The sequence below is a fragment of the Myxine glutinosa genome, chromosome 10 (genome assembly GCF_964187855.1).
Source record: "Myxine glutinosa chromosome 10, kmMyxGlut1.1, whole genome shotgun sequence".
Lineage (NCBI taxonomy): Eukaryota > Metazoa > Chordata > Myxini > Myxiniformes > Myxinidae > Myxine > Myxine glutinosa.
Genome location: NC_136270.1, coordinates 7,529,539 through 7,555,885, shown reverse-complemented (window position 1 = coordinate 7,555,885; position 26,347 = coordinate 7,529,539). Strand labels below are relative to the sequence as shown.

At 46.2% G+C, this 26,347-nt stretch overlaps 1 protein-coding gene across 4 annotated transcripts in view; it reads right to left on the bottom strand.

Annotated features, from left to right (window-relative positions):
- NSUN2 (NOP2/Sun RNA methyltransferase 2) overlaps nucleotides 1-26,347 on the bottom strand; it is a 122,910-nt gene that overhangs the window by 91,743 nt on the left and 4,820 nt on the right. The window contains exon 2 of one of the 4 annotated variants that reach the window (XM_068127083.2): nucleotides 1,128-1,262. The exons of 2 other annotated variants lie outside the window; for them this stretch is intronic. The gene's annotated coding sequence lies outside the window, so the exon portion shown is untranslated. Of the gene's footprint in view, nucleotides 1-1,116; nucleotides 1,263-26,347 lie in introns of all 4 variants that reach the window. One more of the 4 variants, XM_078785322.1, reaches the window with a different exon arrangement.

Below are 26,347 nucleotides of genomic sequence, written 5' to 3'. Positions count from 1 at the left end.
TCGACAGAGCCAGATTGTCCTCCGGGATCTGCGGCTGTATGAATTCACTGCAGTCGTTCAACTTATCCATGTCCCCGGGAGGTTTCTCTGCCATCGATGTGCTCTGCCGAATGCACAGTCCTTTTCTACGCATAAACCTGAAGCACCACGAACGATCGCCTCTGAAACTTTCAATTCCCCACTCAGTTGCGATTTGTTTGGCCTGTTGTCTCAGCTGCACAGTGCTGAGTCCTCGACAAGCAGCACGTTGAGTCAGCACATATTCCTCCAACTTATTCTCAAGGTTTATCCACCGAGCTTTGCAGCCGCGATTCGCCTTCTTGGTTTTCTTGGTCATCCGCAAAGTATCCTTAGCTTTACGCCAGTCCCGAACACCTTTCTCACTGACACCGAATTTCCTGTGCGCAGCCCTATTTCCACCATTTTCCTCAGCGAACTCAACAACTTCCAACTTAAAAGCTGCTGTGTAAGACTTTCGCGACTTTACGGGGGGCATTTTGAGACGACGAAGTGAGGATGGATACAAAAGATTAGGATTGAAATGGATGGATCAAACGTAATGGGAGAGTGCATGTCATGCTGCTCGTTATCGATTGGATAACTTTGGATGCGTCAGTGGGCGGATCAAGTTAATTGCTCACCCAATCAGCAAACGTTCCAGCCAATGATTTTGGTACGTTTTAAATTGTTTATACAATTTATTTCAAAAAATATCACTTCTCAATTTTTTTAAACCATAGATAAGTCGATTCTGAATACAAGTCGAGGCCCGGACCTCCGGAGGGGAAAAAAAGTATGGACTTATATTCTGTTAAAAAAAATAAAAAATAATAATAATAATAATAATATGAAAAAAATAAACTTCCCGATACAGCACGTGCGTTTCATGCAAAGTTAAGTCCACAATTGGGATGTGATTTTTCATCGTTAACCATTTAAAATAGCAGTTCTGCAACTTAAGATGAAGTGTTAATTTTTATATATTCCTCATAAGTACAAGTGTTTGAATTAATAATTACTTTCAGACACATACTCGTTACAGAGCTCTGGGCATATAACGACTAGTCGAGAAACATTTCGAGATGAGAAACAATCCTGGACAGGTTAGCCACTCACAGGAAACGCACCAGAGCATGCAGGAATTTGGAATATATTCAGTGTGCCAGCGATAACCCGCCAACTCTTTGCAAAGGGCACCACGGGACATTTAGCGTCCACCAACAAACAGTGCTGGAAGCCGGGTCGTCCGGCTCAACGTCCACCTGAAAGGCAGTTGGGTGGTCCAAGAATGTGAAGATTGGATTTTTATTTCTCCACAAGCCTGCCCCTATTCCTATTGAAGAAAGTAGTTTGTGGTGAAAATTTGAGCTTGATTGGACAATATTTAGAGGTTGCTCCAAATGTTGACAAATTTTAATGAATAATAAGATGGAGAATTTTTAGTGTCATACATCAATTATCTATTTTCAATTACTCAAATTATTTATTATTGTTATTGTTGTTGTTTGTTTGTAAACTAATAAATAATTATGTACAATGTACCATTGTAAAATGTACATGTATGTTCAATTGTTCATTGTTCAATGTTCATTCATATAGTCAAATTAAGATTAAAAACAAAACAGTAGATTAAACATTCATGTATTAATTTGACAATAAATTAATTTATCGGAAAAAATAAATCATCCATAAGAAAATATAAAATATCTATGAGAGACGATAAATATCTATGAGATTGTGCAAAAGCACTGGCCACAAACATAGCACGCCGATCTGAGAGATTTACTCTGTCCAGAGTTGCCACTATTGCTGGAGTGATCACCTTGATGGGAGCCTTTTTCGCCTGTTTGGCAGAAGATGGACTTTGGAGTTTGAATTCATTGTCCCCTGAATCGGAGCTTCCAATCTCAGACTCATCATCATCATGAACCGATGTTGATGGAACAGATTGCATTGCTGTTAGAAGAAACATGCTGCTGGGACTCTTTCTTTTATCTTCATTCTCAAGCCTGATACGCTTTCTGTTCCTTCACTGCCAGTGTTGTCCACAGATCCCATACGTGAACTTGAGGGATCCTCACGCTGCATGATAAGGAATGCTTTGTCTTCTTCATTCGTCATTTTCTCAAGCGCATCATTTGGTGAGATATCGAAGAGGGATTGAAGATCATCTTTGAACATCTGCTCCATCACTCTATAGTTTTCGAATGTGTTTACCAGTTTGTAGGCATCATACAACTTCAAAAGTTGGCGCTCACAGGAATCTATTCTCTGCACTGGAATTCGTGCTTTCTCCCAGTATGCACACACAGCTTGTACACTAAGTTTGGCACTTTCACGAACTGTATGGTGTTCTTGTATGTGATGGCACACCATTTTCTGCAATGTGTGTCCTTTGGTTGGTATTACCCAACATATTATTTCCTTTTCAGACTTGCCCAACAACCAAACTGTGGAAGAGTTTGGTGAGTTGTGGAAGAGTTGTCAGCTCTTTCACGAGCCTCGATTCAGCATACAAAAAAATAATAATAATAATAATAATAATAAAAGAGCTGCGAGTTTCTGCCATCTGGAAAAAACAGGATAAATAAAAAATGTTATTTTTTGAGCAACCTCTAAATAAGTTCCAATTGACCTCATATTTGGTTCATATTATCTTTATAAACATAGGAACAAGGAGGGCAGCCTTGTGGAGCATGGCTTTTTAATCGTATTAAATATTACATATATCTGTGGATCACCCTATTGCCCGCCCTTGCCTAAAGCAATCTCAGGGATTTGGAATGCCTTGTTAAGGAGAAACAGCAACGCTCATGTGAAATGTTAGAAATGAGAGCGCAATTGCAAGAAGAACTGAATAATCTCTGGAGCAACCAAAGAAACCGCTTTCAGCAAGGACATCAGATTGCATCACAATGAAAGGGCAATATCATAACTCGTGGTCCAAATGGAAGGAGTCAAAAGGGAAATCTGCTGCTGCTTGGTAAACCTTGTAGCAGTGAGCTTCCACTTGACCAGAACGAAAGTTGATATTTTCTTGAGTTAGATTTTCTATCCGAAGAAATTCCGAGTGTGACACTGCATTTCCACATAGTACCTAACGTGCACATAACCAACCCACACACCACCAACACCAACACCAACACCAACACCAACACCAACACCAACCACCACCACCACCACCACCACCACCACCACCACCACCACCACCACCACCACCACACACACACACACACACACACACACACACACACACACACACACACACACACACACACACACACACACACACACACACACACACAAGTATTGTTGCCCATGCACATCAGTATCCCCATATCCAATGTATTTCGGTACCGATCCAAATCCCATTTTAACCTATCCAACCCCTTTTACTGCCATGACCTTTTCAGTGAGACCATTCCATGCATTAACTACTCTGACTGAAAGACACTTGCCTTAAAACTGTCCTAACTCTCATATTCTTTACCCTCAGTCAAGCTATTTAGTCCTAACATTGTCTACCCGTATGAAAAACTCTACTGCCCCGATCTTGTCCACACCCTCCATTATCTTAAACATCTGTCATATCCCCTCACAATCACCTCTTTATAGTGTATAAAGTCCTGTCTCCTTCAAACGCTCCTTATAGCTTAGCATAGAAACCCCCCTTTCAATACTTTCCAATCCAGTTAGGTACGTGACCAGCCACTCCGCAAGCCCTCACCTTCGCTAACAATCTCCAATGTGGGACCTCATCAAATGCCTTTTTAAAGCCAAGAAATACTACATCCACTGTACTTCCCTCGTCCACTCAATCAGAAACGACAATTTCTGCATTTATCAACTCGAAGCAGAGCAGGGATTCATAGCGGATTCGTAAATAAACAGATATGCCACTCCAGATGCCAGGGTGGCAGTTTATAGTCTGTTACTTCGGCAGCACTTCCATTGTAAATTTATATACAGTATTTTTTGAAGAATAAGTCGATGTGAGTACAACTCGAATTGGCTAATTTCCTCATTTTTCCTTCCTTCATTGATGGATAAGTCGATTTGGAGTACAAGACGAAGTGACGGTGGTTAGCCAAACTTTCAGTCAGAACAAGAGGTATTCTCATTCCTCCATGACACGGCCACGCATCACTGCCCACTGCCCACGGTACTGCCAGGGACATGAACATTAAAATGAGCTGTTTGGTGCATATTATTTCAATTGCTTTGTGGGACAACCTTCTGCATGAATTAGAATTGTAAATAATTTTTTAACATGATTGTTATAATTCCGAGATACTTAAAACGAGCTACAGAATCATTGTCAGCAATGGCTCACAGCAAATTACATTGTCACAGATCACGACTCCTTTTAAGCATGAACATAAACAGGTCTCAATGTTCTGTTCATTGGAATATCAAATGTAAACGACACCTCGTCCATGTTGATGACCTTCGACAGAGCCAAATTGTCCTCCTGGATCTTCGGCTGTATGAATTCGCTGCAGTCGTCCAACTTATCCATGTCCCCGGGAGGTTTCTCTGCCATCGATGTGCTCTGCCGAATGCACAGTCCTTTTCTACGCATAAACCTGAAGCACCACGAAGGATCTCCTCTGAAACTTTCAACTCCCAACTCAGTTGCGATTTGTTTGGCCTGTTGTCTCAGCTGCACGGTGCTGAGTCCTCGACAAGCAGCACGTTGAGTCAGCACATATTCCTCCAACTTATTCTCAAGGTTTATCCACCGAGCTTTGCAGCCGCGATTCGCCTTCTTGGTTTTCTTGGTCATCCGCAAAGTATCCTTAGCTTTACGCCAGTCCCGAACACATTTCTCGCTGACACCGAATTTCCTGTGCGCAGCCATATTTCCACCATTTTCCTCAGCGAACTCAACAACTTCCAACTTAAAAGCTGCTGTGTAAGACTTTCGCGACTTTACGGGGGGCATTTTGAGACGACGAAGTGAGGATGGAAACAAAAGATTAGGATTGAAATGGATGGATTAAACGTAATGGGAGAGTGCATGTCGTGCTGCTCGTTATCGATTGGATAACTTTGGATGCGTCAGTGGGCGAATCAAGTTAATTGCTCACCCAATCAGCAAACGTTCCAGCCAATGATTTTGGTGTGTTTTACATTGTTTGTACAACTTATGTCAAAAAATATCACTTCTCAATTTTTTATTAACCATAGATAAGTCGATTCTGAATACAAATCGAGGCCCGGACCTCCGGAGGGGAAAAAGTATCGACTTATATTGTTAAAAAATCATAATAATAATAATAATAATAAAATAAACTTCCCGATACAGCACGTGTGTTTAATGCAAAGTTAAATCCACAATTGGGATGTGATTTTTCATCGTTAACCATGTAAAATAGCAGTTCTGCAACTCAAGATGAAGTGTTAATTTTTATATATTCCTCATAAGTACAAGTGTTTGAATTAATAATTACTTACAGACACATACTCGTTACAGAGCTCTGGGTATATAACGACTAGTCGAGAAACATTTTGAGATGAGAAACAATCCTGGACAGGTTAGCCACTCACAGGAAACGCACCAGAGCGTGCAGGAATTTGGAATATATTCAGGGTGCCAGCGATAACCCGCCAACTCTTTGCAAAGGGCACCACGGGATCTTTAGCGTCCACCAACAAACAGTGCTGGAAGCCGGGTCCTCTGGCTCAACGTCCACACGGTGGGCAGTACACAGATTGATGCTTCACCCTGCATAAGAAATACCAGGGTGGCAGTTTATACAACGATCGGGATTCGAACCCAGGCGAGACAGAGGGCACATACTTTTAGAGTCCAGACGATCCTCCTATGTTTCATGCACCACTTGTGTTAAAACGCATAAGTGTGTCTTTACTCCTGCAGTAAAGAGGCAGATGGACAGGCAGAGGTGGTCGAATACATGTGGCGAGTGGAGTGTAGGTAATAAGCAAATACTCCCATTGTACTTGTGCATGTATGATCACGAGTGTAGCTGCATTGAAAATAGGAACCGACAGACTTTTCAGGTCTGTCTAATTATTTTATTTAATGGTTATGTGCACGTTAGGTACTATGTGGAAATGCAGTGTCACACTAGGAATTTCTTCGTATAAAAAATCTAACAAGAAAATATCAACTTTCGTTCTGGTCAAGTGGAAGCTCACTGCTACAAGGTTTAACAAGCAGCACCAGATTTCCCTTTTGACTCCTTCCATTTGGACCACGAGTTATGATATTGCCCTTTCATTGTGACTTTTTTTTTTTGTCTCTTTCTCTCCCTCTCTGTATATTTCTCTTTCACTCTTTATATTTCTTTCTTGTTTTTTTTTTGTTTTGTTTTTTTGGTCTCTTTCTCTCAATCTCTTTATATTTATCTTTCTCTCTTTATATTTCACTTTTTTTTTGTCTCTTTCTCTCTTTTGAGCCTGGTGTTGGCTTAGCGGTTAGGGCGCCAGCTTGGGATCCTACGATCCTGGGGTTGAATCCCGGTCGATTGCTGAATTAACGCCAGGGGGGTTGACTCAGCCTGTCATCCTTCCGAGGTCGGCAAATTGAGTACCAGTTCACTGGTAATTCTGTGTTTGTCGCAAGAGGCGACTAACAGGGTTGGCGGCAGGAAGGGCATCCGGCCTTAAAACATTGCTTCAAAAAGGGGACCACGGTGCCCGAAAAAGGCCAACCCCTGCTTTGCGGGGAAAAATGGCCTCTAAAAGTGGTTCTTTTTCTTCTTCCTTTCATTGTGAGGCAATCTGATGTCCTTGCTGAAAGCGGTTTCTTTGGTTGCTCCAGAGATTATTCAGTTCTTCTTGCAATTGCGCTCTCACTTCTAACATTTCACATGAGCGTTGCTGTTTCTCCTTAACAATGCATTCCAAATCCCTGAGATCGCTGTGGGCAATGGCAGGTAAGGAAGTACAAATGTTCGTTTATCACATCGTCACACATTGCCGTATTTTCCTCAACCATGACATTCAATTTGAAAACATTGCCATTTACTATACAGCGACTTTTAGCAGATTTCCTGAGCGGGGCAATTGATGGATTATATTTGTAGGAAACACGGCGGGTACAGCGTCCATGGCATTCTTCGTACCGCCAACGAAATCAGCACTACAGGCACGATGTCTGTCAGCCGGTTTGAGGCAAAATTCCCCGATATTTCCAGCTCTGACGTTTTCTATCCATGAATGACGCAATTTTTCATTTTGAGGGAACCTATAGTAAGAAAATGTTTCATCTCTCGCAGAATTGTTGAAACAACCATTGACAGCAGCTGGTAAATCCAGGCACTTTGACCAAAACTCAAAGCGGATCTCGAACTACCAATCCCACAATGCAACAGTCAAAATGGCACTCACGTATACATCCAACCCCTCCACAAATGCTCCGTAATATTTTCAATCTCCTTAACATGACTATGTTCACACTTTAGTCATTCCGATTCATCTGTTCAACAATCATATTTTATATTTGCTTGAAAGATAAATAAATAAATAAAATGCATCTAGTCCCATTCATAATATTCACAGGTATGGATGTTAAAATACAATGTGAAAGCTATTAGCATGCCAATGCACAAAGCATGCCTTTCCTACCTCATCCCATCCCCAAGGCGAGAATAATGAAAACATCTGAGCATGCTCACCGAGCTGTGCTCACTACAAACAGTTTGAAGAGGGATAGCTCGACCTAAAGAAAAGACAAAACTAGCCAATGCGACATCGACAGATATGCCCATGCCCACATCAAGTCTTTGCTTACTCTAATTTTGACTTAAAATCTCAAGACCTTTAAACTCAATATATAATTTGTAAATATGCATGTTACTTAGTACATGTACTTAGTACTTACATGTACTTACTTAGTACTGTACTTAGTAACTGTAGTACTGTACTGTACTTAGTACTGTACTTACTTAGTACTTACTTAGTGTGTGTACTTACTTAGAACTTACTTACTTAGTAGAGAGCTTCGTAAGTGAACCTCCATGTCAATTTCATGTACGTATATGTAAATCCATTCAAAATTTCACTTTCATTTCAAATTTCACAAAAAAAACAAAAAACATTTCCCCATTCCCTTGGGAACAAAATTTCATGTTGTCATTTGAAATGTCCCTTCCATGATCCGCCATCTTGTCCCTTCCATGATCCACCATCTTGTCCCTTCCATGATCCGCCATCTTGCTCACGTGATCTTGCTTTGGTCTGGCACGACCGATAAATTATTTTCACCTGGTGATTAAAATCAATAAATTACAATACAGTACTGTACAGAACGGATTTTGATTTCGAAACCGCTCATCATTTACGCCAGCTACACCCATTTCAGTACATCCCTGCCAGTCGGACCTACGTACCTGGTCCAGTCGACTAGAAGTCTAGACTATATAATATAGTAGGTACATGACTATCGGATGCTGAGTAGCGCGTCGCTGTGGCACCACTACCTGGTCTGCCAGCGATCTCAGCTGTCTGCACAGCCCTCTATTACTATCGCTGCAGAGATCGTATTTGTTTTTCATAGATGAACCGGAAATACTTATGACGCAGTTCAGATTTTCCCCTTTGACCTCGTCTTCCAACCTTTATTTTCCGACTTCGAGAAGTAGGTGAATTTATTGCCGCAAGTTTGGGTTGTCAAAACCATTCACTGATTTTGACGAAGGTAAGTTTATATCGTTCTGAAACCAATTTATTGTGTTAGTTTATATATTTATCCACATCTAGTTGTACACCGCTCCTTTCCTATGCCATCTCCGGGCATTGCAAATCGTCATTGCCGGGCACCAATGCAAAGGGGGCTCGGCAGTGACGCACGCTGAAAGAGAGTACTCAGTTTTCACTCTGGTTTCTTTCTTGTTTGTTTGTTTTCTTGTTTGTTTTCTTTCTTGGTTGTCCGGACGATATCTCAGCCATCCTTTGAGCTAGGAAGCTGAAATTTCGGCACAAGAGTGAGCAAGTCCTTTGTCAAAAACTTTCTTTTTTTTTGATTAATCAATAAATTGAGGAGTTATTTAATTAAGTACTTATTTAATTAATCAAATTTCCTTTCTCTTCTGACCATTAACTCAGGCACCTTTTGAGTTAGGAAGCTGATATTTGGACATGCCAATGACCAGGTGATTTGGCTGCAAAGGCTATTTTTGATTTATTAATTAATCAAGTAATCGATTAATTATTTAATTATTCGATTAATGACCAAAAAATGTTTTTTTTTTAAGTTACAGATTCTGATGAAATAGTGGTAGTTTATGTGTTCTCTGACCAAATTGATTAATAATTTAATTTTTTTATGATTATTATTTATTTATTTTCATTATTAATCATTTATTTATTTTCTTTCTCATTTGGCCAATATCTCAGGCACCTTTTGAGCTGGGAAGCTAATATTTGGACATGAGTGACCAAGTGATGTGGCTATCAAGGATATTTTTGATTTATTGATTAATCATTTCATCTATTAATTATTTATTGATTAATCGATTAATTATTTATTGAGTAATCAATTAATTATTTAATTTTTTATAAATGACTTATTTAATTAACTTTCTAAAAGATACATCTTCGGATGAAGCACTAGTGGTTTAGTTATGCGATTAGCCAATTGATTATGAAAATATTTTGTGATAATCTTTTATTGATTTTAATTATACAATTAATCAATCAATTAGTGGACACCTCTCCCTCCCAATGCAGCCTCAATGAGCTGCACTGCGGTATATTTAATTATTTGGCGTGGGGCGGTGTACTTTGAATGTATGTGTACTTGTTTTAATATTTAGTTAATTTGAGCACCGAAACCTTGTTTTTGACGATAATAATAAAACGTGTCGTGGATGGAAATTCCAAAATATGTCGTCGCGGTGCATCGTGCGCTCACAGCTCATGCATGTCATGACATGCATGCAATCACACGTTTGTGTTGTTAATTGGCCCTCACTCTCCTCCCCCACACACCCCTCACTCCCCCCCACCAGAGCCGTAGATAGAGAGAGTTCGGTCAACCCGGTTTCAACTGGTCTGCCCTATGATTGGTTAAGCTCTGTCATGTGATTCACAGGCACCATGTTACCCAACCTCCGTAAACGCGCATCGCATTGCATGCATTCGCTTAGTGGAAGTTGGGATGGATGAGGGGACGTTGGGCTGGATGAGTAGAAGTTGGGATGGATGAGTGGAAGTGGGGATGGTTGAGTGGAAGGAGGGATGGATGAGTGGAAGGAAGAATGGATGATTGCCGTTTGAAGGAAGTATGGATGATGAATGGAAGGAGGGATGGATGAGTGGAAGGAAGGAGGGGTGGATGATGAGTGGAAGGAAGGATGGATGAGTGAAAGGAAGGATGGATGAGTGAAAGGAAGGATGGATGAGTGATGGATCTTCCACTCATCCATCCTTACTTTCACTCATCCATCCAAAGTTCCACTCATCCATCCCAACTTCCACTCATCATCCATCCCTCCTTCCTTCCACTCATCCATCCCAACTTCCACTCATCATCCATCCCTCCTTCCTTCCACTCATCCATCCATCCTTCCACTCATCCATCCTTCCTTCCACTCATCCATCCTTCCTTCCACTCATCCATCCCTCCTTCCACTCATCCATCCCTCCTTCCACTCATCCATCCCTCCTTCCACTCATCCATCCCTCCTTCCACTCATCCATCCCTCCTTCCACTCATCCATCCCTCCTTCCACTCATCCATCCCTCCTTCCACTCATCCATCCCTCCTTCCACTCATCCATCCCAACTGACTAAACAATGTATGAAACTCAGGAACATAAAAATAAACCCGTCCCTAATAGCAGTAAGTTGCATGCACGCTTGAACGCACGCGCGCGTGCACTTGACCTTGGGTAACAACATGGCGCCTCTTGTTTAGTTGGCCAAACTCTATCTACAACAGCTCTGCCCCCCCCCCACCCATCACTCCTCCCCACCCCCCACTCCCCCCCCCACCCACTCCTCACTCCCCCCCCACCCACTCATCACCCCCCCCACCCACTCCTCACCCCCCCCCACCCACTCCTCACCCCCCCCCCCCACCCACTCCTCACCCCCCCCCCCACCCACTCCTCACCCCCCCCCCCCCACCCACTCCTCACCCCCCCCCCCCACCCACTCCTCACCCCCCCCCCCCACCCACTCCTCACCCCCCCACCCACTCCTCACCCCCCCCACCCACTCCTCACCCCCCCCACCCACTCCTCACCACCCCCCCACCCACTCCTCACCCCCTCCCACCCACTCCTCACCCCCCCCCCCCCCCACCCACTCCTCACCCCCCCCCCCCACCCACCCCTCACTCCCCCCCCACCCACTCCTCACTCCCCCCCCACCCACTCCTCACTCCCCCCCCACCCACTCCTCACTCCCCCCCCCACCCACTCCTCACTCCCCCCCCCACCCACTCCTCACTCCCCCCCCCACCCACTCCTCACTCCCCCCCCCACCCACTCCTCACTCCCCCCCCCCACCCACTCCTCACTCCCCCCCCACCCACTCCTCACTTCCCCCCCCCCACCCACTCCTCACTCCCCCCCCCCACCCACTCCTCACTCCCCCCCCCACCCACTCCTCACTCCCCCCCCCCACCCACTCCTTACTCCCCCCCGCACCCACTCCTCACTCCCCCCCCCCACCCACTCCTTACTCCCCCCCCCCACCCACTCCTCACTCCCCCCCCACCCACTCCTCACTCCCCCCCCACCCACTCCTCACTCCCACCCACTCCTCACTCCCCCTCCTCCTCACTCCCCCCCCCCACCCACTCCTCACTCCCCCCCCCACCCACTCCTCACTCCCGCCCCCACCCACACCTCACCCCCCCCCCACCCACTCCTCACTCCCCCCCCCACCCACTCCTCACTCCCACCCACTCCTCACTCCCCCCCCCCACCCACTCCTCACTCCCCCCCCCACCCACTCCTCACTCCCCCCCCCCCACCCACTCCTCACTCCCCCCCCACCCACTCCTCACTCCCCCCCCCACCCACTCCTCACTCCCCCCCCCCACCCACTCCTCACTCCCCCCCACCCACCCCTCACTCCCCTCCCCCACCCACCCCTCACCCCCTCCCACCCCTCACTCCCTTTCCCCACCCACCCCTCACTCCCTCCCACCCACCCCTTCCTCCCACCTCCTCCTCCCAACCCACCCACCCCTTCCTCCCAACCCACCCACCCCTTCCTCCCACCTCCTCCTCCCCACCCACCCACCCCTTCCTCCCACCTCCTCCTCCCCACCCACCCACCCCTTCCTCCCACCTCCTCCTCCCCACCCACCCCTTCCTCCCACCTCCTCCTCCCCACCCACCCCTTCCTCCCACCTCCCCACCCACCCACCCCTTCCTCCCACCTCCCCCTCCCCACCCACCCCTTCCTCCCACTGCTTATCACCCCCTTCCTCCCCCACCCACCCCTCACTCTCCCCTCACCCACCCCTTCCTACCACCTCCCCCTCCCCACTGCTTATCACCCCCTACCTCCCCCCACTGACTACCATCCCTTCCTCCCTCCTCCCCCGCTGCCTAGCCACTCCTCCCTCCTCCCCCGCTGCCTAGCCACTCCTCCCTCCCCCCCCCACCCCATTGCCTAACCAATCCTCACTCCCCCCCCCCCCCACTGCCTAACCACGCCTCACCCCCCTCCCCCCAATGCCTAACCACGCCTCACTCCCCTCCCCCACTGCCTAACCACTCCTCCCACAATTGTTTGTTAATTGAAGGCAAGTTTATATCGTTATGAAACCAATTTACTGTATTAGTTAATATATTTATCCACATCGTTTTAATATGTAGTTAATTTGAGCACCGAAATCTTATGTATGACCATAATTTTTAAAAAGGTCACATTTTTCCTTTGTTTCCATTGATTACAAAGGACCAAAATTGCGCGTAATTGGTAAATGTCAAAATGCTTTAACTCTCTTAATATTAGACCGAGGACAATGATCTGGGTATCATTTTAATGGTATTTTCATGCTCTTTCCAATGGTACCAGTTTCAAAGGAGTTCCTTGTTTTTGTAATTTTTTGTCACGTACCCAGTATATAGCCTACTATCCATTCAGTCCTGCATTAAGGTAAATAGGTAAGTCCTGCATTCTATCCCAATCTATCCATTCAATAAAATTAATTTGAATTTTAATTCTAAGCCCAAGATCAAACAACCTAGCCTAGCTAGGCCTACAGACGTTTGCGAGGGCTGCGTACTCGATCGACTGATCATTGTCGACGAAGCTCTCACTCTACGCAATGCGTATTCATATTACTTACTTACTTACTTAGTGTAAATATGCATGTACTTAGTACATGTTAGTACTTAGCACATGTACTTAGTTTAGTTCAAATCCAACAGCAAATGTTATCACATTAACCCTTTGAGTGCGGGATTTTTTTTTTGATAATCCCGGGATTCCCAGCAACCTAAACAAATTTTTAAAAAATTATCGAACCTCGATAAATTTGATAAAACGGGATTAATTTGGCATTTTGGTACGGGAATGCAACCACGTACTGACGATCTATTTATAGGGATAGTCCAGGGGTGGCGAACCCGCAGCTCGCGAGCCGCATGCGGCTCTTAGCCAGCTCGTGCGGCTCGCGAGGGGCTGCTCTATCGGTGCATGTTTTTACATTTTAAAATGCATTTCTATTATAAAATCAAATTGCACTTGAATATTTGACTATACTGCCAATAAATTTGCCAACATTTTTAAAATAAAAGATAATTTTGTGGTAATGTGTTGGACAGAAATCTCCCACTAGTCATGCATGAGCCCAAACATGAAACACTTTCGCGCACAGACCCGGGAGTTTGTTGGCTAGGCTAGCACTAGCCCAGCGGCAGTGACCGAATCGCCATGGCAGAGTCAGGAAAACGTAAAGCTAAGCGCAAATATGAAGAGGAGCACAGGGCATTTTTGCCTGAATGGGAGGAATTGCACTTTTTTTTACGGAGCGAAATGGGAAACCCTTGTGCTTGATTTGCCAGAATGCACTGTCGCATTTTAAAACTTCAAACCTGGAGCGCCATTTCACCTCACTCCATGATAACGTGGCCCGGGATTTTCCCAAAGGCAGTGAACTTCGCAAGCACAAGGTAAATGCATTGAAACGTCAGTCAGAGAAGCAGACTCAGTTTTTTCGGAAATTAACGAAGCACTCAGAGATGGTCACATTAGCATCATATCAGTTGGCATGGAACATTGCTCGAGTTAAAAAGCCATACAGTGGAAGGGAATTCGTGAAAATGTGTCTCAGAGATGTTGTTGCCATCCTCACTCCTGAAAATGACAGTTTGAAGCGTTCTGTGTCAAACCTGCAGCTGTCACGGCACACCGTTGAACAGAGAATATCAGATATTAACAACTCCATTGAAACAGTTGCATACGGATCTTGAAAAATGTCGGTATTTCAGCATTGCTTTGGATGAGTCTTGCGACATTCAAGATAAGCCACAGTTAGCAATATTTGTACGGTCTGTGTCAGAAGACAGCACAATTAAGGAAGAGCTGCTTGACATTGTGCCGTGAAAAGATAGGACCCGTGGCATCGACCTGAAAGAGACACTCACGACTTGTAGAGAAGGCAAATTTGCAATTACCAAAACTAACAGCAATAGCCACAGACGGTGCACCAGCTATGTTGGGATCTGCAAATGGCCGTGTAGGGCTGTGTAAAGCTGACGACCGTTTCCCTGGTTTTTGGACATTTCATTGCATCATCCATCAAGAGAACCTGGTGTCTAAGAAACTGAACTTGGACCATGTCATGAAACCTGTGCTAGAAATTGTGAATTTTATTCACACTCATGCTCTCAAGCACAGACAGTTCAAAAACCTCATAGCTGAACTGGACGAAGACCTTCCCAATGATCTGCTTCTCCACTGCACTGTGAGATGGCTTTCAAGAGGTAACATGCTTTCCCGTTTTTTTGAACTTTTGCACCCAGTGAAGCTGTTTCTGGCAGAGAAACATAAGGACTATCCTGAGCTAAATGACCCCCAGTGGATGTCAGATTTGGGGTTTCTGGTCGACATGCTGCATCATCTGAACAAACTGAATCTAAAATTCCTAAAATCCTGTTCTTCCACTCTTTCACTCCCTCTCTCTGTTCTCTTCACCCTCTCTTTTGCTCAAGGTCATCTGCCATCTGCTTGGAAATCAGCCAACATCACCACTTTGCACAAAAAGGTGCAAAAACAGATCCTAGCAACTACAGACCAATCAGCCTTCTCCCAATTATAAGCAAAGTCATGGAATCCATCATTGCTTCAGATATGAAATCTTTCCTCTTCTCCAATGGCTTGATCTCTGATCATCAATTTGGTTTCAGACCTGGTCACTCTACTCTGGACATGCTGCTTCTGCTTTCTCAACAATGGATGGAGGTCCTCAATGCCAAACAGGAAATTAGAGCTGTCTCCCTTGACATAGCACATGCCTTTGATACGGTCTGGCACCCCGCTCTGCTCACCAAACTCTCCTCCTTTGGTATCCATGGAAACCTCCACGCATGGCTGGCGGACTTCCTCTCTAGTCGGTCAACGTGTGGCCCTGAATGGGTTTCTCTCATCTCCTCTTCCTGTTCAGGCTGGAGTTCCCCAAGGCAGTGTTCTGGGCCCTATGCTTTTTCTGGTCTTCATCAATGATCTCTCTGACTCTCTTGAAAATCCTCTTTATCTCTTTGCTGATGACTACTCTCTGTCGCTCCATTCCTCATCCCTCAGATCGGCAGTCTGCAGCCTCCTCACTCTCTGCAGACCTGGACAAAATCACAGACTGGGCAAACAAGTGGAACATGTCTTTCAAACCTGACAAATCTCACACTCTTACGATGTCTCTCCGAAAAGACCGACTGAACAACCCTCCCATCCACTTTCTGAATAATCCTCTCCAAGAAGTTCTGTCACTCAAGCTTTTGGGTCTCTCTATCTGCCATGATCTTTCCTGGGAAAACCACATTTCAAATCTGGCTTCCAAAGCCAGTCGCCAACTGGGCATCCTCCGTCGTGCGAAGTCCTTCCTGGGCACACCTGAGCTCCTCACCACATACAAGGCTTTCATCCGCAGCTCAATGGAATACTGCTCTCCCCTCTGGGCTGGTGCTCCTGCCTCACACCTAGCTCGTCTTCACGCTGTTGAAACCAAAGCGTTCAGAATCATTGGAATCTCCCGCGATGAAGCTAACTCCAAGGGCCTTTCACTCACTCACCGCAGGCAGGTTGGTGGTCTTTCCGTCTTCTACCGACTCCTCTCTGGCCTTGCCCCCCCAGCTCTCTCTGGGCTCTGTCCCCCAAATATTCCTACAGGTCGCACAAGATCTGCCTGCAACCCTCTTATGGTTAAACTGCCAAAATCAAGACTCTCTGCTCACCTTCACTCCTTCATTCCTCTTTTCTCCCGCCTCTGGAACAAACTCCCTCACTCTCTTCAATCCCACTCCACCCTCCAGGTCTTTAAAACAGCTGTTCACCACCATCTCCTATCTTCCCCCATCCAAAACCTTGATATTTTCTACCCCCGCTAATTTCACCCCAAATCCACTTTTTTGAAATACCAACTTCTGTTCGGGAAGTCCTTGGTGTCCTTGTGTTTTATACTTCTCCCACCCCACCCCACCCCCCCCCACCCCCCTTCCCACGCCTGGTGTCAGGAGAGGGATTTGGAACCTGGGACTAAATTTGCTAGACAAAATTTTGGACACCTATTGTGCATATTGGCCGCAACAATTGGTGTCTGGGAGTGGGATTGGACCCGAACCAAATTTTATTAACGTCTGAAAAAAATTTGGTCGAAATTACGAGCGGACGAAATTTCATTCAAACATCCAAATTAAAATTGTGCCATGGATGATCAAGGCGATTGGATGCTGGTGGGGGAGAGAGAAGAAGGGTTAGAGTCAACCCAGGACCCCAGGGAAGAAGTGCGAGTAATGGAAGAGGGGATTGAAGAAGGTGCGGTAGGTAGAGGGGGTTGCAGGCACACAAAATGGCGGGGCCTCGCACATGGCCGCGGCAGCCGAGCCCGCGGCACCAGTAGACTGAGGCCTATTTGTGACCCACATGATGGCCTTTATGGTCAAAACGGAGGATAGTTTCAAGGGAATGGAAAATAGAATGGGTGAGCAATTGGGAAGCCAAATTGGGGGGTTGAGGAATGAATTGGGAGGTCAAATTGGGGGGTTAGAAAGTAAATTAGGGGCCCAATTGGAGGACGTGAGTGGCGAAATGTACGAGGGGTTAACGAGGGTGAAAAGCAAGATGGACACCCGGGAAAATCAAATGAAAAGAATTAAGGACGGGTTAACGGGGTTTGAAAACAGAGTGGGTGGCCAGATGAAAGCATTGGGGAGAAACAGACCGCAGATCGGGCGGAAAGGTTGCGGGGGTACGCGACGAGGTAACGCGGCTAGAGGAACGCGGGAAAAGCGAAGTTGAGAAAAGCGAAGTCACGTGGACGGGTATAGAAATCGCAACCCGGGGTATGGGAAAGCCGGCGACCGCCGAAGTAGAGAAAATTTTATTAGCGCCAGCGGTCGTCGAAAATAAAGGAATTAAAATCATTTTAATGGAAATTGGGGCGGAAGAGACATCGGACTTAGAAAAGCACTCGTGGGAGGAAGAAATGGAATGCACGCAAAGTCTGTATTCACATTGTGATGCCGTGCTTAACCCCAATGAAAGTTTGCAGGTGCATGTGAAGAAGAGGATCCCGAAGGTGAGCCGGGCTGTATATGGCGCGAAAAGATTTTTCGGGAAAGTGTTCAGCGCAAAAAGAATTTTCGCGCGCTTGGGATCCCAGCGTAACCCGGGCGGTTGTGGAAGGTCCATGGTGCACTGTGTGAATGGAAATGGCACGCGTGTAAGAAAAAAGTGTGCGTCGAAGAGTGTGTGTGTTACAGAGTGTGAAAGTGAGGATGAATGCACATCGGAGTGTATGTGTGATGAATGTGATACAGAGAGAGTTGGTTGTGGTGAGTGTGCGAGAATGCACACCTGAGTTGGTTGTAGAGCGCGTGATTGGGTGTGTGACAGGGGATTGCACACCCGTGGGTAGGTGTGCGCTGAGTGGGTGGATGCAGAAGTGCACACCCGGGAGCATTATGGAGTACGTAATGGAGGAGAGGTGTGTGACAAAGGAGTGTGCGAGCAGCGAGTGGTGTGCACCTCAGTGTGGAGCGAAAGGGAATGCACGAGCGAGTGCAATGACGGAGTGTATGGAGTGTATGAGAGGCGTTGGAGTGCCGCGTTTGGTGAGTAAGTAACGGGACGCATGGTGTGAGCATGCAAGTGAAGCATCGACGTTAACCGGGGCAGCGGTTAGGCCGACGTATAGCCGACGCGAGCTCTCGGTCCGTGACGGGCTTTGTGTGCTGCGGGGGCCGGCCGGGATCGTGGCCGCGTTGCTCCTGCACGGAGCGCCGTGCACGATTTGGGCCGGGCTCCGCCCTGCACGGTCGATTCCGCACTTTGCCAGGCAAGGCGACCGGCCCGGTTCGAGGGGAGGTAGGAAGGGTCGGAGCAGCGCCCCCTTGTGGTGGCGGCGCTCCGGCCGGGCCACCGCGCATGGGAGCGCAAGGCCCTGCGTAGGGATGGTGCTTGGAGTCTTGGCCCGACAAAACCTCCTCCCCTGAATCCGAATGCCAGACGGACCCAACCTGTAGGAGACAAACCACCCGAATTCATTGCTCGGCTTTGCGAAGCCGTGCTTTGATAATGTAATGACGTACCGAGAGGCTCAGAGTAGTGGACGGATGGTAGTGATAGGGAAATTGATGGCAAATGGTATATGATGGAGGGATGGTAGATATACCATCCCTCACATCGCATTTTTGGGCACATGAGCTATAGTTTATGGGGTTTTGGCTGTACAAACTAGCCCGGGAGGGTTAGGATAATGATTAGGGATCTAGGAAATGACCATAGATAACTGTAGATTTAAGTAGTGACATTTGCACCTGTAGTGGGGACGTAGAATAGGTTAGATGGATGTTAATGACGTGGGATGTGCATAGTTTTAAGGGATGACTGGGGAGCACTAATCTTAGAAGAGCAATAGATAGCTAGATGATGCTGTGTGTGTGAAATTATGGGAACCACCGTGTGAATGATCTCGTTTTTGAAATGAGGCAATGCTCAAGAGCGATGTGTGTGTGTGTGAAAGTGTATGAGCAGAGCATGATGGATGAATGTAATGGTTTGGAGTGATTGACTTGTAAGGTGTGCAAGTGAAATACAGGTGTATGGAGAATGGTTGTCTGGAATAGATGGTATGGAATAGATGGTCTGGAATGAATGGTGTGGAGTGGGCGTGTGGAATACATGGAGTGGAGTGTGTGGTGCGAAGCAGTGGATGGGGGAAGGATGGACCCCTTCACGAATACCCGGGGAAGGTAGTTTAACAGTAGGTAGAGGGAGTAGGTAAATTGTGGTTGGATATTGACATCTGTGGTGCTGAAAGTAGCAGAGTACTGCTTGATGGGTGCATGAGTAAAGTGGAATGGCTGGGCGTGTGGCCTGTTAGTGAGAATGGTGAAATGGGCACTCCGCCACTGTTAGTCTGTCGTTCAGGTGAGGCCGCAGGTAGGCTCTGGAAGCAAGTTAGTGTTCAATGGGGCCCGAGGATCCAGAGGAGGACCCGGGTAGCCCGACGCCAGTGAGGGCGGTAGTGGGGTAAGGGAGCCAGAGGGCCTTCCCCAGGTTAGGGTGAGGAGCAGGTAAGCTCGGGTGGCGACGTACAGTGGCGGAGGTGTACAGGTGAGCGGACCTGCTGGTGAGCCACACGACCCAGCCCCAAAATTGTGCGAGGGCACAGGGGGGAAGAATCGGGGGAGTGAGACCCCAAATTTGATGAGCGACACAGTATGTTCAATGGGAATTCGTTTTTAGAACCGCATAGAGTAAAGGGGCCAATGGTTTTGCAGGGAAAGACCCCGGGTAGTGTAAAGTGTGCTAATGTCATTTAGAAGGTAGTTAGGAGAAAATCTCTTCGCACCATCCGCATCCACTTACCCAAGGTGACAGTACTCCACACCATGTTTTTGCAGATGTTTGGGAATGGTAAGACGCATCATGACGTGGGGGTGACATTGTGTTTGTGATTCCATCTCTTCCTCCTTAGGAGGGATTGATGATGAATTTGGAACTAGAGGGAGATATGGGGGACGAGACAGTAGAGACGAATTTGTAAATGGTGTAAATATGGGGAGGGGCAAGGGGTAGTGTAGGTGACATGGGGGGTGACGAACGGTAGGGACGAGCTTTCTCAGCTCGCTCTCCCACGCTCTCCATGTTGCATTATCTTGTATTAATGTGTACCCTTGCGCTCTTGCCCGCTGCCTTGCTTGTCCTCCTTCCCCCACTCATGGACTTGTTTTTTTGGGCCCGGGGGGAGTGCGCAGGTGACTGCAGTTGTGTGCCCACACCTCCGCTGCCTCTGGCCTGCACTGGTACACCACGTATGGACCACACGTTCTGTGGCATAGCACCACATATGGACCCCACGTTTTGGGGCCTGGCACCTCTGCTGGGGACCGGCCACTGTGGCCAGCGGTATCTGGTTGCGGACCACTGTTCTCAAAGTGGCATCCATGCCATGCAGGTGGACCACCGGAGTTGGGCCTGCTGGCCATAAATAAAGAGTGGACACGATTGGTGCACTCTTATTATAAACTAGCTGAGGTACCCGGCTACGCCCGGGTTGAATAAGAATAATACAAATATATGATGAAAAGAACATGTATATTTTAGAGCAATATCACAGTACATTTCCTACATGACGTTTTTTCAATTTTCAATTTCTCAAAACCTCTGGGTATACAACATTTCTGGTTTTCTTACTTGGTGCCAAGACATAAAGATTGCTTGGTTTTCCAACCCTCGAGCAGCCCACGTACAGCTGGCCATGGGCAAACACTTGTTCTGTGAAGTTCAGGCCTACAACCTTCATTGATTGCCCCTGCGCCAGAAATATGTCTTGAAATATTCCTGAAATAAGTTGTTGACCTTTTGGCCTATGTTAACCTCAAAAATAATTGGTGGTTTAATTCAGTGATCTGATATGCAAATCCTCTTCAAATTTCAAGTCAATTAGATGAAAATTGATGATTTTAGAAATTTGGCCCATATTGATATTTTCACCTTTAGACCTCAAAAATAATTGGTGGTTGAATTAGGTGACCCGATATGCAAATCCTATCCAAATTTCAAGTCAATTGGATGAAAATGTATGATTTTAAAAACTTCACCTTAAGTTGTTGACCTTTGGCCTATGTTTACTTTTTGGCCTATGCTGACCTCAAAAAGAATTGGTGGTTCAATTTCAGTGACCTGATATGCAAATCCTCTTCACATTTCAAGTCAATCAGATGAAAGTTGAGGATTTTAGAAATTTGAAATTGTTGTTGACTTTTGGCCTATGTTGCTCTTTTGGCCTATGGTGATCTCAAAAATAGTTGTTGGTTGAATTCAGTTTGCTGATATGTAAATCCCATTCAAATTTCAAGTGAATCGGATGAAAATTGAGGATTTTAGAAACTACAAAAAAGTGGTTGACCTTTGGCCTACGTTGACCTTTTGGCCTATGCCGATCTCAAAAATAGTTGGTGGTTTAATTCAGTAAGCCGATATGTAAATCCTATTCAAAGTTCAAGTCAATAGGATGAAAATTAAGGATTTTAGAATTGAGACCGACGACTGTTGAGAAACTCAGTTGGGAGGTTTACTGCCTGATCTTAATGTCACTTTGTCAAGAGAATCATAATTTCTTTCATGACCGGGCAGCGAACGTCATTATGTGTGACTTTACGTCACTCCTACGGACGTGAAAACATTTGTTTTCCTTAAAAATATATTTAAAATAAATAAAATAGTACATAAATTAACAATAAAAGAAGCTAAAAAACAATTTAAAATACAATAAAAAGCACGTTAAAAATATATAAATATGTACATGCCGTCCAGTATACTGTACGTACGCGCAACTGCTGATTCTCATTCAAAACAGAGGCGACGTACAGTATTCCTTTACTGTGTCTGTGTTAGCCATGGGTCCGAAGAAGGATAATGCTAGTGTTTCCAAGCGTAATGTGGTTACGATGGATGATAAGTTAAATCCGATTAAAATGTATGGAAAAGGTGGAAAAGTGTCGGTGATAGCGCATAGACCTTATCGCGAATCGGAACCGCAATACGTCATGGGATCGGAAAGGGGCAATAGCGCCGCCACAAACTACACCATTACATGGAATTGCAGCTGGCCCGGTTTTTTAAACCATCGATATTAAAATAAAAAGTAGCCTATAACCACCAGGATTTTATGCTGATTCCGAATCTGTGTCTAAAACGTTTCTCCGATGTGTAGTTCTTGGGTTATAAGCGGACATCCAGACAGACACACACACACACACACACACACACACACACACACACACACACACACACACACACACACACACACACACACACACACACACACACACACACACACACACACACACACACACACACACACACACACCTCCTTTATTTATATAGATAGGCAGCAAGCATGAAGATCAAGATCAACCAGAACCAGCGGCCCAGCAGAGAAGACATCCCATCATCATTGCTTATTATTTTAAAATGTGTGTTTTGTGCATTTTTTTGGTGGTGGTGCTTTATGGTGCTTTTGGTGCATTTTTATGATTGATGCATGTGGGTGCTTGTGGTGTGGTGTATCAGTGCAGTGCAGTGTGGCAATGAGTTTCCTCTTTTCAAAAGTTCTGCTTTTGTCTCCCAAAAGACAGGTCCTGGGTTCAAGTTGTAAATAATCAAAATACTAGTCTTGTAAATAATGCTCCCCACCGGCTTGATGTGTAGTTTCAAAACCATTCCGCAATTCGGTTATTCTGTGGGCATGAGTCTGTTAGGTAGAATGCAACGCAGCAGGCGGGACATACTTAATTGTTAAAACTGTCGCACTCAGGGTGAGGTTAAAAGTAGAGGGTTACTACACCTGAGTGTCACATTAAGTTAAAGTTTTGTCGGCACGAGCCGTGCCTGGAGGAAAGGAGGGTGCAGTGTTGCGGTTTTGAGAACCCCTCACTTGTAAATACTTGTAAATAATTCTTGTAAATAATTCTCTTCATTTAATAAGGTCGCACCCATAGTCAGTCCACAAGCAACACGTAGGACACCATAGGACTTTAGTTATTTCCTTAATATGTGTTTCAGATAAGGCTGTGTTCCCAATAGTTGAATCTGCATTGTATTAATTAAATAAGATAGGTCCTTTTCAATTCCATTCATTTTGCGGCTTGACTCTCTCCAAATTCTATTACGCGCCTTTTGTTAGCAGCGTTTGCTGCCTCGCTGAGCTTCCGACCAAGCGCCGCCATTACGCACGCGGTCAAGCTTGGAGAAGAAGGGGACGGAGCGCCCAGAACGAGGCGTGGCCCTGTTTGGGGGCGGAGCTGGTGAGCCCTCGCTAACAAACCAGGGCTGAGGTGAGCTCACCGGTGGGCGGAGTGCGAAAGTATGCGGCTTGATTTCAAAGCGCACTATACAAGCGCAAGCGCGGCGCCATTACACAGAGAAGTGCTGAGAGGAGGAGGTGCTAAGAGAGGAGAGAGACGTGGGGGTGCTCGCATTGCTGCAATAGGCTGAGGCCCTCTAGACCCCTATTGTTGCCGGTTGTTGAGCTTGTTTGTACCAGATGCGCGAGGAATCATTAAGCGGCGCTGAACACCTGAGAGGCTGAGTAAGGAGGTCACAAGCGGAGAACTGCGCATACGGACTTGCGAAGGACTACCCCCCCCCCACCACACCACCACACCACCATATGTAAGGTCCGATCGTGCGCCAGCGACACGGAAGCTGCCTCCCATTCTTCAGCCTGGACCGGAGCCGGACCTCAACGCCATACCATCTGCCTGGACCTTCCTCCCCTACCATCTGCCTGGACCTTCCTCCCCTACCACTACCCTCCCGTGTAAGTCTGTTTGTCCTGGGGTTAAGTAAGACTGTATAGATAAGCTTGCTCGGTGTCCTTCTTCTTCTTGTACATTCTTCCTTTCGTTTCCTCTTCTTTGGTTGTAATAAATCCTTTGTTCTTCCTTACCTTTTGGTTTCCTCTCCATTCGATCGTCTTCGTCCTTTCTCTCCATTGAATACCTGTGGCACGATTTGGGAAACCGCTCAGGATCGGGTTTAGTCCTTTGTTAATGGCTCGGGCTTCGGATTGCTAAACCGCTCGGCAATTTCCATCTTGTCCGCGGTCCGAGCGGGAGTTATCTCCCTGCTTTGCGGTCGGATTGGCACTCAGGTATTTGGGACTCCATTGACCCATCACCCTGGCCAATCTCGACCGGAAAGGAGCGTTATAATTTCCAGGATCGGGGGACGGCCAGCTTAAAAGACAAGGGGATTAACCCCCCCCCCCCCCCCCCGAGCGCTGACCCCCGAATCCGCAACAGTATTTATTCTGAAAATTATTAAGTTCTTCAAGCATATTATAGACTGTTCTCGAGATCGCCTCGCCGTACCGTCAAACATTCCAATGCGTCGATCGCGTCAACACTGCGCATGCGCAAGTGGTCTAACAGGCCGATGGTCTCCCACGATCTCTTCTCCCAGTCCACCAGATTACCACAGACACCTACATGTTCATGACAAACGAGATAGGATCTAGGCCTAACGAACGAGACCACCCGCAGCTCTCTTGGCCTTCTGGTTGCTTCACACGAACCCGACAAAGAACGTCTTCGTTTCAACAAATTACAATATCCAGCTGATTGGATTCATGACGTCACGGCACACAAAACTACTCATATCTTTGGAACAGCTGGTTGGATTTGAACAAACTAAACGTAGTTTTGTAGGGGAGAACCTTGCGCGAACGTCGACACCAATGGCGACCCTCACAGACCCGAGATAGCGTTTTCCCGGCCCGGCAACAACAGGCGCGCGCTGTTGTAGGTACCGTTGGAAATTTGAAAACAAAAATTGATGCGCACGCTGACCAGAGACCGGAAATATATTTTTCTCAGCCTTAGCCACCCCTGGTATAGTCGATGACGTGTAGTAACATCATCCGCACACAAAACGTTTTCGCGGGTTGCGGCACTGGACTGTACTTGTCGTCATCCGTACTCAAAGGGTTAAAAGTTTTAATGTGACCTCTGACCCTTGACCTTTTAGGAACAAAAAATATATATCGATGGACACACGGATGGAGGTTTATAGATACTTGAACCGAGTTTGATTTAAATCTCTTTCGCGGTTCTCAAGTATTACATCTTTACCTGACATAACATCTGACCTTTTACCTCTTACCTCTTGATGCCAAAATCTAATCAGTTCATCTGTTCATCATCTATAATCATACATGTCTGCATGTGACTGTGACAATGTGCGTATGACAGCGCATTTGATGGTGTGTGACAATGTGCGTATGACAGTGCATTTGATGGTGTGCAACAGTGTAAGTGCGCGATAGTGTGTGTGTGCGATAGTGTGTGTGTGGGATAGTGTGTGTCAGTGTGTGTGAGTGTGTATGTCAGTGTGTGTGTGTCAGTGTATGTCAGTGTGTGAGTGTGTATGTCAGTGTGTGAGTGTGTGTGTGTATGTCAGTGTGTATGTCAGTGTGTGTGTGTGTGTGTGTGTGTGTGTGTGTGTGTGTGTGTGTGTGTGTGTGTGTGTGTGTGTGTGTGTGTGTGTATGTCAGTGTGTGTGTATGTCAGTGTGTGTGTGAGTATGTGAGTGTGTATGTGAGTGTGTGTATGTGAGTGTGTATGTGAGTGTGTGTATGTGTGTGTATGTCAGTGTGTGAGTGTGTATGTCAGTGTGTGTGTGTGTATGTCAGTGTGCGAGTGTGTATGTCAGTGTGCGAGTGTGTATGTCAGTGTGTGAGTGTATGCCAGTGTGTATGTCAGTGTGTGAGTGTATGTCAGTGTGTGAGTGTATGTCAGTGTGTGAGTGTATGTCAGCGTGTGAGTGTATGTCAGCGTGTGAGTGTATGTCAGTGTGTGAGTGTATGTCAGTGTGTGAGTGTATGTCAGTGTGTGAGTGTATGTCAGCGTGTGAGTGTATGTCAGCGTGTGAGTGTATGTCAGTGTGTGAGTGTGTGTCAGTGTGTGAGTGTGTCAGTGTGTGAGTGTCAGTGTGTGAGTGTCAGTGTGTGAGTGTCAGTGTGTGAGTGGGTGAGTGTGTACGTCAGTGTGTGAGTGTGTATGTCAGTGTGTCAGTGTGTGAGTGTGTATGTCAGTGTGCGAGTGTGTGGGGTATGTGAGTGTGTATGTCAGTGTGTGTATGCGAGAGTGTATGTCAGTGTGTGAGTGTATGTCAGTATGTGAGTGTATGT